Here is a 17,582-nt window from a genome sequence, read left to right as displayed (position 1 = left end):
AGTTTCTAGGGAGAGCTGTCACATCATCTTTCAAAGCTGGCTTGTTTGTTTCTGCTATCAAATCTCTCGGGTGCAAGCGAATAGCGTTTCCTTGAATTTGCGATGAGCCAAAAGAACATTTACTGCATTACGGAGAAATGGGGGGCGGATGCAGTACACGAAATCCAACCGAGCTCAAGGAACTGGGCTTTCATTTCGCAGAACAGCGGAGATAAAAACCACCGAGGAATCTTATCAGCCCCACGCACACCAAGAGTGGGGGGAAGTGGGGGCTGGCCTTTGGTTTGACGCCTGTGGGTAGCAGCCGAAAACGGCATGCTGACTCGAGAGAGAGAGAGACGGAAATTCAAAAAGCAACACCCCAAAGTGTTGACAGCCCATAAGTCAAATTCTAAACACCATATCAGGGCTTTAAAACAAAACAAAACAAAGCAAAAATTAGGCCAACCGGAACATTGCAAAGCTGTGTGCAGGCTTGCAGCAGCCTCCAGCATTCTTCACCAGAGTCTGTTGGTTAGACTGAATGCAGACTCATGGTGCTAAAAACCAACTAGATTTTATCTCTCTCCATCGAGGTAGCGGGGGGGGGGGGTCAGGGAAGGCCAGCTGCCCCCTCCCTAAATCAATAAAAATGAACAAAAATACACAGCAAATGGAGGTTACAATAATAATTGATTATTTATACCCCGCCCATCCGCCCATCTGGCTGAGTTTCCCCAGCCACTCTGGGCGGCTCCCAATCAAGTGTTAAAAACAGTACAGCATTAAATATTAAAAACTTCCCTGAACCCTTCCCTTCAGATGTCTTTTAAAGATAGGATAGCTGCTTATTTCCTTCACATCTGAAGGGAGGGCGTTCCACAGGGTGGGTGCCACTACCGAGAAGGCCCTCTGTCTGGTTCCCTGTAACCTCACTTCTCGCAATGAGGGAACCGCCAGAAGGCCCTTGGAGCTGGACCTCAGTGTCCGGGTAGAGCGATGGGGGTGGAGACACTCCTTCAGGTATACAGGTATATAGAGGTCCTTCCTCTCCCCAACAAAAGGCCTGCCCTCCCAAAAAAATCTTGGCTACGCCCATGTCTCTCTGCCCCCCTTTTGTTTTGCCTGGCTGGAATGTGTCCTGGAACTCTGTTTATCCCTTTTGCTTCTTTGACTGGAGGATAGAGAGGGGTTGCATGGGTAGGCAAACTAAGGCCCGGGGGCCGGATCCAGCCCAATCGCTTTCTAAATCCGGCCTGCGTACGGTCCGGGAATCAGCGTGTTTTTACATGAGTAGAATGTGTCCTTTCATTTAAAATGCATCTCTGGGTTATTTGTGGGGCCTGCCCGGTGTTTTCACACGAGTAGAATGTGTGTTTTTATTTAAAACGCATCTCTGATGTGTGAACTGATGGACGAAGGGTCTGATTTGATATAAGGCGAGTTTCCTATGCTCCTCCGACATAACTGCTTTCCTTTCCACTTCTGCTCCTTACTTAATTCTCCTGGACACATCCGGCCGCAGGCAAGCTAGCAAACCCGTATACCCTTCCTCATTGCATCCCTGCATTCCAGGCAGTTTAGCAATTACCAAGATTTGCAACTGAAAAGACAATTTGGAAAGGTATTGCCCATTTCCTTCCTTCTACTGCAGATAAAAGTTTTTGGGTTATTTGGGAGAGCCAAAACAGCTTCAGGATTGCTCACCTAGACCATTTCAGAATGTGGCTCATGCATACACACCCTGTGTATTTATGAACATTTATTTTATTGATTTGACACCTTAGAGGCAAGAGGGGTAGGTACACGCAATGGCCAGTTCTCGGGTAACAATAACAGTGGTTAGCTCCCCAGACCTCATTGCTGGTTGTGAAAGGCCCACCCCCCTGTTATAAGAATTTTAAGGTCTTATATATATAAAATAGATGTTCATAAATGTACCAAGCAAACACATACAAAAATGTAAACCACATGTCTGAAACCCACAGAAAAGTCCTGAAACCATTTTCTCTCTCCCAAAATGACCTCAAATATTTCTCTGCAAGGTCGAAGGAAATGGGAAATCTCCACATTGTCTCTTTCCCATATCCTGTCATAAAGGGACCCTTGACCATTAGGTCCAGTCGTGGCCGACTCTGGGGTTGCGGCACTCATCTTGCTTTATTGGCCGAGGGAGCCGGCGTACAGCTTCCGGGTCATGTGGCCAGCAGGACTAAGCCGCTTCTGGCGAACCAGAGCAGCGCACGGAAATGCAGTTTACCTTGCCACCAGAGTGGTACCTATTTATCTACTTGCACTTTGACGTGCTTTCGTACTGCTAGGTTAGCAGGAGCAGGGACCGAGCAATGGGAGCTCACCCTGTGGCGGGGAATTGAGTAACAAGAGAGTGGCCAGGATGCCCAGGTAATCCAATCAGGCAACCTAGCAGACAAGAGAGAAAAAACAACGCACTCAGATTTCTGTAGTCCGCCCCTCCTGTGATGTATGTATGATGTTTCTGGGGGTGGTGTAGAGTTTGAGGGTATGCAATTTTAAAAGTCTATATAAGGGTGGGCACACCTTTGTTCTGGGTCCCCCCCTCCGTGTGTGTGGGGAGCACCTTGTTGCAACAGCTTTAATAAAGATCAGGCTTACTAGCTGCTTTGCTTCTCAATATTCTCTGGTTGGCCTCTGTTATCTTCTCCTACCAATAGGGAACCTACACAAGGATTCTATATGGGCTCTTGGGTACCCCATAAGGGAAAAGGAGCAGTTTTTTCTCATAACACCCCCTAACATTCCATGTTTCACCCCCCCCAATGTAGGTCCGCCACAGGCCAGCAATATCCGAAAGGCAAAAAGCTGGCAACTGGAAAACCCCTTGTTTGCTTAGAGAGAGTTTACAAAACGCACCAGTTGAGAGCAGAGCAAATCGCAGCGTCCAAATGCTTAAAAAAAACAGCGCATACATTATTGCCCCGAATTGCCCCAAGTTGTGGTGCAGTGCTGTGCTGAGACATTCCGCCTGATGTGTGCAGAAGCAACTCTGCTGATTTCCCTGTGCTTCGTACATGGGGTGTTATTGGGAGTTGGGTAGAGTTTATTGCCCCCCACGGACAGGAAAGGAGAGAGGTGTGACTCTGCGTCACTTCCCTCCTGGCTAGACACCGGAGTCGGAATCCACACTCTTGCAACAGGGCCTCATGAGTCACGTTGGGGAACTGCCTTGACCTCTTCCCATTTCACAGAGGGCGAAACTGAGGTTTTCTCATGAAGCCTGTTTTTGGACCGCATGCGGCGGGTGGTTGCAACATTTAGGCCTTTTCAGTTCAGAGAAAAAGTGAGTAAGGAGTGGCATGTTAGAAGCGCATAAAAATATGCGCGGCATGGAGACAGCGGATAGAGGGAAGTTTTTTCTCCCTCCCTCGCAACCCCAGAGCGAGAGTGTAACATCCCATGCGGTTGAATGCTGGGAAGACTCAAGACAGATAAAGCCCTGTGGAACTCCCTGCCACAAGAGGGAGTGATGGCCACCAACTTGGATGGCTTTAAAAGAGGTCTGGATAAATTGGTGGAGGGATAAGGCTATCAATGGCTATTTGCCGCGATGGCTGGGCTCTGCCTCCACGGACGGAGGCAAGAAGGCTTCCGAGTACCAGTTGCTGGAAACGGCTGGAGGGGAGAGAGTTGCTCTTGTGTTCGAATCCTGCTTGAGGGCTTCTCTTTGGGGCATCTGGTTGGCTGGACTAGATGGGCTGTTGGCCTCATTCCAGCATGCTCTTCTTACGTCGCTATCTGACCGAATCCTGCTCCAGAGTGTTGTTGTTGTTGAGTCGTTTAGTCGTGTCCGACTCTTTGTGACCCCCTGGACCAGAGCACGCCAGGCCCTCCTGTCTTCCACTGCCTCCCACAGTTTGGTCAAACTCATGCTGGTAGCTTCGCGAACACTGTCCCACCATCTCGTCTTCTGTCGTCCCCTTCTCTTTGCACCCTCCATCTTTCCCAACATCAGGGTCTTTTCCAGGGAGTCTTCTCTTCTCATGAGGTGGCCAAAGTCTTGGCGCCTCAGCTTCAGGATCTGTCCTTCCAGGGAGCACTCAGGGCTGATTTCCTTCAGAATGGAGAGGTTTGATCTTCTTGCAGTCTATGGGACTCTCAAGAGTCTCCTCCAGCACCAGAATTCAAAAGCATCCGTTCTTTGGCGATCAGCCTTCTTTATGGTCCAGCTCTCACTTCCATACATCACTATTGGAAAAACCATAGCTTTAACTATACAGACCTTTGTTGGCAAGGTGATGTCTCTGCTTTTTAAGATGCTGTTTATCATTGCTTTTCTCCGAAGAAGCAGGCCATGATCTTCGTTTTTTTGATGTTGAGCTTCAGACCATATTTTGCGCTCTCCTCTTTCACCCTCATTAAAAGGTTCTTTAATTCCTCCTCACTTTCTGCCATCAAGGTTGTGTCATCTGCCTATCTGAGGTTGTTGAGATTTCTTCCGGCAATCTCAATTCCAGCTTGGGATTCATCCAGCCCAGCCTTTCGCATGATGAATTCTGCATATAAGTTAAATAAGCAGGGAGACAATATACACACTTGCCATACTCCTTTCCCAAGGCAGTGATCCCCTTCATGGATCACTGCCTTGCCGGGGCTTGAGTAACTCAGAGAAGCTATGAACTATGCCGAGCAGGGCACCCAAGATGAACAGGTCATAGTGGAGAGTTTTGACCAAACGTGATCCACCTGGAGCAGGAACTGGCAAGCCACTCCAGTATCCCTGCCAAGAAAACTCCATGGACAAAGACAACAGGCTCCAGAGTAGACCCACCGAAATCAATGTCCACGGCTTACTTAAATTGGCTGGTTTCAGTGGGTTTCTGCTCTGGGCAGAAGGGAGCTGGAGACAACCTGAGAGATCACTCCTGCCACTGCCTTGGTTCTGTGTTTCCCACCACCAGACGGGTGAAAAAAAATCCTTTTTTGGTCTTGTTCCGGATTTCCTTCGCTGCTGCGTCCTTCCCCGCTTTGGCCACCCACCTGCAAGGAAAGCGGTTAATTGGGAGCTTTGAAAAAAAGAGAGCGAGAGAGCAAGATCTGGCGAAACCCAGGAGGGGAGCGAATAGAAAGCAGAACAAAAGGAGCTTATTTTGGGGAGAGCTGGCCAAAGCCAGATTGCAGTTGGCAAGAGGAAGCTGAGAGCGGCTGGGGGGGGGGGAGAAACATATGACGAAGCCCCCGCTCTGCCATCTGGTCCTTTGCATCTGCTCCTCCGAAGGCCCTTTTGCCCCAAAGCTCTTTCCGCGGCAGCTGCTCCTTTTGTCTGCCCCTCAGCTTTCAAGGATCTTGGCACCAGGACAGAGCCGATTAGATCTCCCCTCCCTGGGTGGAAACGAACCCTGCCGAAGAGCACAGCTGGCTCAGGCCTGTTCAGGGAGAGAGGGGTGGGCTGAGAGCACACAACAACCTTGCATAGGATTTAGGAAGTGGCCTTAGGCAGAACTCAGTATTGTCGACACTGACCGGCAGCAGTTGCCTGGGGTTTCAGGCAAGGGACGATCTGCCATCAAGGATCGAACCAAGGACCTTTTGCGGGCGAATCGGATGCTCTGTCCCTGAGCTGCAGCCGTTAAAAACAATAGTAAGGTTCCAGTCCTCATGGTTCTGAAGAAAATAGGAGGGGAGGAAGATGTCTTTTCCAGACCCTTGGTCCATCTGGTATTGCCAACACTGGTCAGCAGAAGCCCCCCAGGATTTCAGGCAGGGGTCGTACCCAGCTCTACCTTTGGGGGTCAGACTTGGGGCCTTCTGCATTCAGAGCAGTTGTTCTATCGCTGAGCTTTGGGCCCTTCCCTGACAATAGAGTTCTTGCCTCAAGAAGGGTTTCCATGTCCTCTCATATGATATACGATATCTTTATTGTCATTGTCCCATGCAGAACAATGAAATTGAAAAACTACATAAAACATTCAAAACCCCCTAAAAACTCTGAAACCCCATTTTAAAATACACTATACTATAGAGACCCCTTATGCTGCGTTTAGAACCAGAATTGCATTTGGGTAGAAACCGTTTCTCAGGCGGCTAGTCCTGGTCTTTAAAACCCTGTACCTTCTTCCAGAAGGCAGAAGCTGAAAGAGATCATTTCCGGGGTGCGCACTATCCTGCGCTATCTGCCGCTTTCTTATGGCACCTGACAGCATAGATTTGATCTAAGGTGGGAAGAGTGCGCCCAATTATTCTCTCTGCAGTCTTTACAACCCTGGACAGCATTGTTTTTTCCCTGGCTGTGCAGCTCCCAAACCACACATGCATTGCTTCTTATTTCAAACAACCAGAATGTGAAAAGACCAGTTGAGTGCCTCTGAGCACGTGCAAAGTGTCTCACCCACACCATTCCTGTCGCGTAGCTAGACCCCAGCTGTTGGTGCTTTTAGGAGGCAAGCTTTTCCGTTCCAGGAGTGCGGTTGTGAGGCTCCGCCCAGGACCACGTTGTTCGTGTGGACATCAAGTGGTCTGGCTGCAAGAAGGCAAGGATAGAGAACTTCTTGCTGGACTCCCAACTCTCATTGTCCTCACTCACTGACCATTGGCCAGTCTGGGCTGCCAAGGCAGATGGACGGCATAATCCAGGGGTCAGCAACCTAAGGCCCATGGGCCGGAAGTGGCCCGCGAAGGTCATTTCCGAGCACAATTCAAAGTGTTGGTGCTGACCTTTAAAGCCCTGTATACCTGAAGGAGCGTCTCCACCCCCATCGTTCAGCCCGGACACTGAGATCCAGCGCCGAGGGCCTTCTGGCGGTTCCCTCATTGCGAGAAGTAAGGTTACAGGGAACCAGACAGAGGGCCTTCTCAGTAGTGGCGCCCGCCCTGTGGAACACCCTCCCTTCAGATGTGAAGGAAACAAGCAGCTATCCTATCTTTAAAAGACATCAGAAGGCAGCCCTGTTCAGGGAAGTTTTTAATATTTAACGCTGTATTGTTTTTAATACTTGATTGGGAGCCGCCCAGAGTGGCTGGGGAAACTCAGCCAGATGGGCGGGGTATAAATAATAAATTATAATATTATTATTATTATATTATTTGACCAGCCCACGAGCTGCCCCTGAACCGAGATGCCTGCGCGAGTGATGCGCTAAATCGGCGCAGTGCGGTGCGGGGACTTGCTTCCGTGGCACCAGAAATCGCGTCTGCGCAGATGCCAAAAATCCGGCCCATGCAGGGATCTCCGCGGGACTGATCCGGCCCAGGCAAGATAAACCTTGCTGACTGCTGATAATCCAAAGACCTAGGGAAGGATGCTGCAAACCGGAAGTAGCCCTCAGTGCCGGGGCTCAGTCCCTAGATACATGGAAGCATGGACCCCCGGATCAGATACCTCTGAGCATGTGCAAAGAGAGTTTCTCCCGCAGCCACTGAGGAAGCACACCCCAGCTTCCCGTAACCTCAAAGGCAGCATGGCCCAATGGTCAGGGACGACAGTGATGATGAACTCCCTAGGACGGCAGTGGTCTCTCCTTCCTTGGAGGTTTCTAAGCAGAGGCTAGATGGACATCTGTCATGGACGCTTTGGCTGTGATTTCCACTTTGTGATGGGTTGAACTTGCAACTCTACAGCTCTACGATTTTGTGACGGGCGAGACATTCGGATGACACGACGCCGGCTACCCGAGCTCCAAATCATGCACAGAGTAAAAATGTCCCCGCGTGCTTGAGGAACTACAGCCAGGCAAACCACATCCAGGGTACCAAACTCTTTATTTTTATTTTATGGCTAGGGCTTGACCCTCTGCAGTCTTGGTTTTTTGGTGGTTTTTTTAGGGGATTAAGTGCCTAACACACCTTTAGCACAGCGCCCTGCCCTGTCTGGATTTGGAGCTTCCCTCCGCACGCAGAGCACGGACACACAGCCCCCCACCCCACCCCAAATCATGCGCCACCACACGTCCGCAGCCCTCGGGACAAAGGGGAGGCTGCATTCCTTTCTCTCCCCTCCACCCCCCCCCCCCAGCTTGTGTACGTGTTTAAAGGGAAGAATTCAGAACTGGTGAGAAAGCAAAACAAGGTTAGTTAAGCCACGTGCCCTTCATCCATCAAGGGTCTGGCTTTAGGATGATGTTGATGTATGCTTTCAGAGGCAGAAGCGACCTTCTATTATTATTTATTATTAATAATATTATTATTATTATGACCAGATCTTACAGCGGCACTCAGGAAAGTGTGTCTCATTGTGTCCGGGGTGGGGAGTGGGGGCTCTTGACATTTTCCAGATTTCAGAAAACAAAAAGTGGCTGAGATAAATGTTTTCCCTTTGGTTATCTCCACTTGTGTGATTTGACCAAAGGCTGTCCGGACCAGCCTGCTTCTGGAAAATAAAACTGGCGGCAATCCCAATTTGGTTGGAACCAAAAGTAATCTTGTTCTACGTCTCATATTGGGCGGGAGGAGACCCCCGCCTCGTAGAAATGGCACCCCCATCTTTTGACATCTTGGGGTGCTGATTGGGCTGGATTTTTTTCTCTCTTCCAAAGTGGACCCGTAAACCATATTTAGAAGGAGTTGGGGGGGCGGGTTGGAGGTGAGTGGGTAAGTAGAAGGCCTCTTGGCTTCTTTGATCATGAGTAGGCAAACTAAGGCCTGGGGGCCAGATCCGGCCCAGTCACCTTCCAAATCCAGCCCGTGGACGGTCCAGGAATCAGCATGTTTTTACATGAGTAGAATGTGTCCTTTCATTTAAAATGCATCTCTGGGTTATTTGTGGGGCATAGGAATTTGTTCATTATTTCCTCCCATAAAATATAATCCGGCCCCCCACAAGGTCTGAGGGACAGTGGACCGGCCCCCTGCTGAAAACGTTTGCTGACCCCTATCTTAGATACTGATCAGAACTGCTCCAAAGCTTATTCCTCACTTTCTGTGGCCTTGAGCAAGTATTTTATCCCTCCACTTCGCAAGTGGTGAATCTCAGACCTGTTCCCCCAACTCCAGGCTTCTCTATCTGCCCCACTGAGGTGCTGAAGGACAGAGCTTTGTGTGCCCTCTGTGCCCCATAAGCAATCCTGCTGCCCTCAATTGCACTGCCCTCTTAAGGTTTTGTATGTGGACTACGGGAATCATCATCATCACATTTGCCTCAGGCATTGCCTCTTCGTCACCATGAGGTCTAGAAACTTGCGTCTTTTTTTTTTTTACGTTAACAGCTGAAATGTTCTGGATGCGAGGTTGTGTCTAAGCACAGATATGCGAGGGTGTGAACTCAACTGCATTACAATCCACACATGTGATGACTATCATTTTCTTTTATGTTTCTATAGCTGCCATTTTACTTTTTATAGCTCAGCTTTTACTGTTATTTCCCATCCAAGTTTTGGTGCTGTGTTATAGGAAAGGAGAGAATCCTACTCTGTCATTATAATATGAGTTTTTCTGTTTTAACAGAGTATTTCTTTCTTTCTTTTCTTAATAAATTGTATTTTATTAATAATATAAAATTTTAGGGCACACACACATAGCAGACACATATTCCACAGAAAACCAGTCCTTCACCCTTCAAAATTTAGGAAATATTCCCTGAGAAAACTACACATTATTTTAGCACACAGAACAATCCAAAAAAAGCCATATTGGCTCTCCTAATTACTCTCCAGAAGGCAATATCTTGGAGACACCTTTCCCATTATTTCTTTTTCACTTACAATTCCTGTCTTAAAGGCATATTTTGTGTAGGAATAGGGTGGGCCTGTGACCTGGATTCAAGAACTTCAGTATTTGCCATCTCAAAAGTATGGCCAGACTGCTCACGTAATGCAATCGGTAAAACATTTTCAGCTATGTTGACAGACAGGAGAGAAGCCACATGCTCAAATTTCAGGAGACCACCTCTTTCTGTGATGTAAGTGTGATGCTCTTAGGGTGGTCTTTGGTGATGTCTAAAGTCTTCAAAGTTTCCTGCACACTTTGTTCTTGGTCTCTTGCCTCCTTGCAAGGAGAGTGGGTAGGTGGGTGGACTCTGTTGCAACAGAAAAATGAAGATCTGCCTTGCTTTGACCGGTTCCTGCCTCCATCCATTCTTCTCTGACCGATCCTGGACTTAGGAGGACTCGGAATCCCTCAGGGAGTTGGACAGTAAAAGTTTCCACAACAATAAGCAAAATAAATCAAAGATAAGGAGTAAAAGAACTACTGTTACAGCAGGTTGAAAGCTGCATAGGTTTGCATTTTACCGCTGAACCGGTCGTTCCAAAACATTACAAAAAATACCCATTTCCCCGTAAACCTGTTAGGCTGCGTTATATGTGTTCTTTTGCAACGTTAGCTTAATTATAGTAACCGTGATTAACAACAGGTTTCTGTCGATGCTGTTTGCCCGATCGTCCTAGGCTTTCCTTCAAATTCTGTATTCTAATTTAAAGTAAAATTTTGCTGGGGCTTGAAAGGGGTGGGGGGGACAGTGCCCGTATTCTGCCTCTTCTCTAGAGGCTGCGGAAATTGGGAATCCATAAACATCATGAGTCAGTGTATGTAAGGCTTGCAAATTCTTGACACAGCACCAGTGAGTCATAAGAACAGCTGACATTAAAGGAGGCTGGCAGTCCCATCTTTGCAAAAAAAACCACCATTTATTTCCAAATTATCCTTCCTGGCTGCACGCACACACCATACACTTAAAGCACATTGAAAGCAGCTGGGAACTGTAGTTTAAGGGTGTTGGGAACTGTAGCTCTGGGGGGGAGTAGTGCCATCCTCCCGATTAAATGTGTGCTGTGTCAAATCCCAAATCCCTAGGAACGAAAATGAAATAAAGACAAGAAATAGCAATGTGCGATCAGCGTTTGTTGATCCTCACTCGTCATTACGAGGCATCGTAACAGATAAGAAATGCCTACGTTCTTATTCCCCTCCCGGTACTTTCTATTTACGATCGCTATGTAAAGCTTTATAGCGTGTTTTCGTGATGTTCTGGTTCCGTCCTCCCCATTTCCTGATTTCTTATGTTTTCTTGTTGCCCTTTCATTGTGAAAAGTCTCCAAGCAACTTGCGCCTCTCCTCTCCTAACAACAGGACAATAAATATTTCTTTCTTTTTTTAAAAAAAGAAAGAAAGAAGAAATGTGGTTTCCTTGGGGAATCCCCTCATTAATACAGAGGTTCATCACTGGCAAGGAAAGTGCGCTCTGCACATGCTCGCGTCTGTTAGTTTTTGGGTTTTGGTTTCATCAAGACTTTATTATGAAGTCAAAAGAACAATCCAATGCTCTTTGGTTCTGATTTTTATTTTTATTTTTGCACTTTGCCTCTAAACTTCTTTTTCACCACACGGTGTTTATCTGCCCCCCTGCGCAGTCCTCTCACCCCCTAACCAAAGGTAAAGGTAAAGGGACCCCTGACCGTTAGGTCCAGTCGTGGCCGACTCTGGGGTTGCGGCGCTCATCTCGCTTCACTGGCCGAGGGAGCCGGCGTACAGCTTTCAGGTCATGTGGCCAGCAGGACTAAGCCGCTTCTGGCGAACCAGAGCAGCGCACGGAAACGCCGTTTCCCTTCCCGCCGGAGCGGTACCTATTTATCTACTTGCACTTTGGCGTGCTTTCGAACTGCTAGGTGGGCAGGAGTAGGACCGAGCAACGGGAGCTCACCCTGTCACGGGAATTTGAACTGCCGACCTTCCGATCGGCAAGCCCTAGGCTCTGTGGTTTAACCCAGAGCGCCACCCACGTCCCTTAACCAAGGGGGGGGGGTAAATATCAGCTGCATGGGGGACCCCGATACCCAGGACAGGTCAGCGCTATACATTTAAAAAGGGTTTAACCCACAGCCCACCCATGTTCCCCAATCATAGAGTAGCCCCTCTGAAATTAATATTCTATTATGCAACACATCACCACAGAGTTGTATAGTTGTATAGTTGGAAGGGACCCACGAGGGTCTTCTTTGGGGAATGCCAGGTCGTTAAGATGCATGGTTCACTTCTTTACTTCCTTTCTGGGATTCAAAGGACCTTTGCTCTGATCAAGGAAGGCTCTTCTGACCTTTTCTCTATTCCCTCTTCACAGCCACATCTGTCCAGAGTTTCCTCACAGAGTCTCTGGCTATGAGGGTGTCCTTCTGAGTCATCAGCGGCTGACTCGCTAACCCACAGCCATGCGCCCATCACCTGCCCTTGCGGCTGATGTGAGGGTGACTCAGATCTAGAACTGAGAATTTCCATTAGGTACTAATATTTGGGGCTTGTTCCTGGCAATGGCATGTTGAGGTGAAGCTCCATTTTCAAAAGTACGCATTTGTGCCATCTCTGTTGGAAAAAAATATTAAATAATTTTTCCGTTTAACAGACAAGCGAAGCAAAACAATACAGATCAGACAAAAGACCTTTCCTCCCACACAGTTGTTCTGTTTTACCATTTCAGATCCGGAAAGAGCAAGACATTTTTATTTAAAAAATGAAGAATAGGTCAACTGTAGCGGGGATTTGAACCGCCAACTCTCCAATCGGCAAGTCCTAGGCTCTGTGGTTTAACCCACGGCCCACCCATGTTCCCCAATCATAGAGTAGCCCCGTTCCGTTCCTCTCCTTCCTCGTCTCTGCTGTGTTTCACAAGGGCAACACTGAGGCTAGCCAGCAGGAAGCGGACAGCCAGGGGGATGCCCCTCAGTCTGGTTAGGTGAGGGCTGGATGCTAACACAGCTGGCCCAGGACCAAAAGTCTATGTCTCTTAGCCTAGCCTACCACACAGGGTTGTTGTGAGGATACAAGGGGGAGCTAGTATTTCACTTCCTTGGAGGAAAGGTGAGAAAGAAATCTAATAGAAAAGATGGAGGGCACAAGGAGAAGGGGATGACAGAGATGGTGGGACAGTGTTCTCGAAGCTACAAACATGAGTCTGACCAAACTGAGGGAGGCAGTGGAAGACAGGAGGGCCTGGCGTGCTCTGGTCCAGGGGGTCACCAAGAGGTGGACACGACTAAACGACTCAACAACAAAAATGAATAAAGGGAGTAAGGATGGACATGGTTCGTGCTCAGTATAAAGCCACTTCCTATTGGGGACAGGCTGTTGCTAAGTGGTAGAGCTCCAGCAGGCTGAGGGGGGGAACTCCCTGTCTGAAACCCTGGGCAGCTTCTGCCAGTCAGTGCAGACAGTACTAAGCTTGGTGGGCAAAGAGTCTGACTTAGGGGAAAATCTGGAGCCTGATATCCTGGCAGGCTGCAACCTACAGTGTGAAAGTTGGCTGTGGTCAGCCTTCTTGATGGTCCAGCTCTCACTTCCATACATCACTACTGGGAAAGCGAGAGCTTTCGCCCCTGACCCTGGGAGAGGAGGGATGAAAGAGCCCTTTGGGGGGGGGAAGCAATGATTTATTCACCCCGCCCTCCCTCTAGAGTAGACAAACATATATGCCTGCCAAAGGGGTGGAGAGGAAGCCAAGAGGGAAAGAAGGCAGGATGGAAACAGGGGCAAGAGCCTGGTGGCCCTTCACGATTGATTGATTGATTGATTGATTGATCGATCAATCAATCAATCAATCAATCAATCAATCGCTCTCTCCAGACTCCCTTCGGCCCCAGTCAGCAAGGCCAATATTCAGGGATGATTGGAGTTGGAGCATCATCATCTGTGTGGACGAAGGTTAAATGTCCATACCACCACTTTCAACAGAGCCCCTAAAGGACCGGGCTAGCCAGCACAACTTTGCACATTTCCGATGCTGCCCGCTGCATCCCTGAGAGGCAAAGGGTTTGGGGCGGTTACCCAGCTTCATTCCCAAATATCCTTGCAACTTCCCGTTGAAATCTCTTAGTGCCTCGTACCACAACAGCTCTGCTTTATTTTATCAATGTAGTGGAAGAAGCAAAGATCACCAGTGTTGAAACAATGATTCTTCAACGTCAACTTTGTTGGACTGGTCATGTTGTGCGCATGCCTGATGATTGGCTTCCAACGCAACTACTCTCTTCAAAACTTAAAAATGGAAAGTGTAATGCTGGTGGTCAACAAAAGAGGTTTAAAGACTGTCTCAAGGCAAATCTTAAAAAATGCAGTATAAACACTGACAACTGGGAAACACTGGCCTGCGAGTGCTCAAATTGGAGAACAGTCTTTACCAAAGGTGTCGTGGGCTTTGAAGACACTCGAACTCAGGACGCAAGGGAGAAATGTGCTAGGAGGAAGGCACGCTTGGCAAACCCACACCGTGACCAACTCCCGCCCGGTAACCAATGTCCCCACTGTGGAAAGACGTGTGGATCCAGAATTGGCCTCCACAGTCACTTACAGACTCATTGTTAAAACTGTGTTTATGGAAGACAATCTTACTCGGCTACGAGGGATCGCCAAAGAAGAAGAAGAATTTTTGTCCCGCTTTTCTAGTGCTGTCGCTCCTCCGGACAGTGATGGCACTGTATAAATCGTTTGGGAAGCTGCACAGAACATCCCCTAAAAAGTGGAATAAATCCTCCGCTGAACTACTCTTACTGGGCCAAGAGCACGCTGCAGGATGCGTCCCCAGTAAAACACTGGTCTGGCATGGCCCCTCAGCTCACTACCATACTGTTTTCTTTTGGTTTTGGTTTTTTTGGAATATGAAAAAAGGCAGAAGGATTCTGGTTGAGGATTACGTGAGCAACCAGCAGCTCTGGAGAGAAAAGGCCGCCGATATATCTATAAGCTACACACCCAGAAAAGTGTTCTTTGCCCCAGTGAGGTTACATTCTAAATTTGCCACAACAGCTGAGCAGCAGAAAATAAGCGGTTTTGAGGCAATGTGAGGCAGAGCTCAGCCCTCAGAGAGAGAGAAGGTATTTCAGGGTAGTCAAGAGGTCTCTGTAGTGTTTCCGCCTGTCGCCTATGGGTTTAGAACCGCTGCTGTCTCGGCTGCAGGAAGCTGGCTTCGAAATGGCCTGTTTCCTTGTGTCTGTGAATGATGCCAATTCCGGAGGGCTTATCGAGAGCACATTTTGATAGCAGAGCCCGGCCTTGAGAAATAATCTTACTTGCGGCGTTGTGTATTATTGACGCCTCTTCCGCAGGCAGGTGGTGGTTTAAGGCTGTGCACCCACTGCACTTTAAAAGCACACTGTTGTTGTTTAGTCATTTAGTCGTGTCTGACTCTTTGTGACCCCATGGGCCAGAGCACGCCAGGCCCTCCTGTCTTCCACTGCCTCCCGCAGTTTGGTCAAACTCATGCTGGTAGCTTCCAGAACATTATCCAGCCATCTCGTCCTCTGATGTCCCCTTCTCCTCGCGCCCTCCGTCTTTCCCAACATCAGGGTCTTTTCCAGGGAGTCTTCTCTTCTCATGAGGTGGCCAAAGTCTTGGAGCCTCAGCTTCAGGATCTGTCCTTCCAGGGAGCACTCAGGGCTGATTTCCTTCAGAATGGAGAGGTTTGATCTTCTTGCAGTCCATGGGACTCTCAAGAGTCTCCTCTAGCACCACAATTCAAAAGCATCAATTCTTCGGCAATCAGCCTTCTTTATGGTCCAGCTCTCACTTCCGTACATCACTACTGAGTAGTTTAAGCCCTTGCAGGACACCCTGAAACTACAGTTCCCAGTATTCTTTTTGGACTGCAAGAAGATCAAACCTCTCCATTCTTAAGGAAACCAGCCCTGAGTGCTCCCTGGAAGGACAGATCCTGAAGCTGAGGCTCCAAGACTTTGGCCACCTCATGAGAAGAGAAGACTCCCTGGAAAAGACCCTGATGTTGGGAAAGATGGAGGGCGCAAGGAGAAGGGGGCGACAGAGGAAGAGATGGTTGGACAGTGTTCTCGAAGCTACCAGCATGAGTTTGACCAAACTGCGGGAGGCAGTGGAAGACAGGAGGGCCTGGCGTGCTCTGGTCCAGGGGGTCACAAAGAGGCGGACACGACTAAACGACTAAACAACAACAACAGAATGCCCTGGCTTCACCTCCAGGAACAAGCTGGGGTTGTCCCTTGCCTGAAAGCCTGGAGAGGTTATTTTCTTTTTTTTAAAAAAAATGTTGCACTTTGAAATGGATCAGTTTAACAGTTGTTTGTGGCATTCTCCTTATCCCAAGGTCTCCTTGATGGAGAAATCTGACTGCTCGTTTTAAGGTGCCAGGAAAGTCCACGTGGCTTTGTCTTGGGGTAGCAGGGCTGGGTCATGGAGGGGACATGGGGTGGCAGGCCAGAGAGAGCTGTGCTGAAATGCAGGATGTCTTGCAAAACTTCTTCTGCTTTGCAAGGAAACTGTGAAACTAGTTGCGGCTTCTCGCAGAGGAACCGACACGCAGGGTTTCTCCGAAATGCGTGCTATAACGGTCTCTGTTGCCAGGCAGAACAAGCCCTGCATTTGTGGGTGTGGGTGTTTGTGGGTGGGTGTTTGTGGGTGTGGGTGTGTGCGTACACACACGCACACGCGCGCACACACACACATTTAAATCAGGCCAGTCTGGGGAAACCCAGACCCATTTTTTGGGTGGGTGGCAAAGGTTATAATTCATTTTGTGTGTCGTTTTGCCACATTGCGAAGGTCGCAGCATCTGGGGACTTTTTAGTTTAGAGAAAAGGCCAGCGTGAGAGGTAGCAGGATAGAATTTTATAAAACGGCGCATGGCGTGTTGAAAGTGGATAGAGGACGTTTTCCTCCCTGTTACGACACTGAAATTCCTGGGCGTCCAATGAAGCTGAATGTTGGAAGACTGATCATAGAAATCCCTCCTTCACATAGGGCCCTGTTAAACTGTGGAACTCCCTGCCACAGGAGGCAGCGATGGCCATTAACTTGGATGGCTTTAAAAGAGGATTGGACAAGTTTATGGAGGAGGAGAGGGCTAATCGGTGGCTACTGGCCGCAATGGCTCTGCTCTGCCCTCCACAGTTTGGGGCAGTGATGGTCTTCTGAATATCAGTTGCTGGAAACTGCAGGAGGCAAGAGAGAGAGCTCTTGTGTTCAGATCCTGCCTGAGTGTTTCCTACAGGCATCCGGCTGGTCACTGTGAGAACAGGATGCCGGACTTGATGGGCCATGGGCCTGATCCTGCAGGGCTCCTCTTACACTCTTACAAAGTGGGGTTTGAGTCTGTTGTTGTTTAGTTGCTTAGTCGTGTCCGCCTCTTCGTGACCCCCTGGACCAGAGCACGCCAGGCACTTCTGTCTTCCACTGCCTCCCGCAGTTTGGTCAAACTCATCCTGCTAGCTTCGAGAACACTGTCCCACCATCTCATCCTCTGTCGTCCCCTTCTCCTTGTGCCCTCCATCTTTCCCAACATCAGGGTCTTCTCTTCTCCTGAGGTGGCCAAAGTATTGGAGCCTCAGCTTCAGGATCTGTCCTTCCAGTGAGCACTCAGGGCTGATTTCCTTCAGAATGGATAGGTTTGGTCTTCTTGCAGTCCATGGGACTCTCCAGAGTCTCCTCCAGCACCAGAATTGAGTCCAGCCGCAGGCAACTCCCCTTGACCGATGGAAAGCTCCGAGCAGTGACATGACAAGCAGAAATGCTATGACATGTTGCCGACTTTGCAGGTGTACTGCCCCTGTCCATGGGGGCTCTGTTAAGCTTTTGTTTTGTTTTCTCAAAAAAAAAATTATTCATTTTATAACACAACTAAACAACACAAACAGAAAAACAAACAATACAAATTCTTGTCTTATCCTTATTTTTTCTAAACA

Source organism: Podarcis filfolensis, assembly GCF_964270895.1.
Source record: "Podarcis filfolensis genome assembly, chromosome: 16".
Lineage (NCBI taxonomy): Eukaryota > Metazoa > Chordata > Lepidosauria > Squamata > Lacertidae > Podarcis > Podarcis filfolensis.
The sequence above is the reverse complement of the archived record's forward strand: the minus strand, read 5'-3'. Positions refer to the sequence as shown.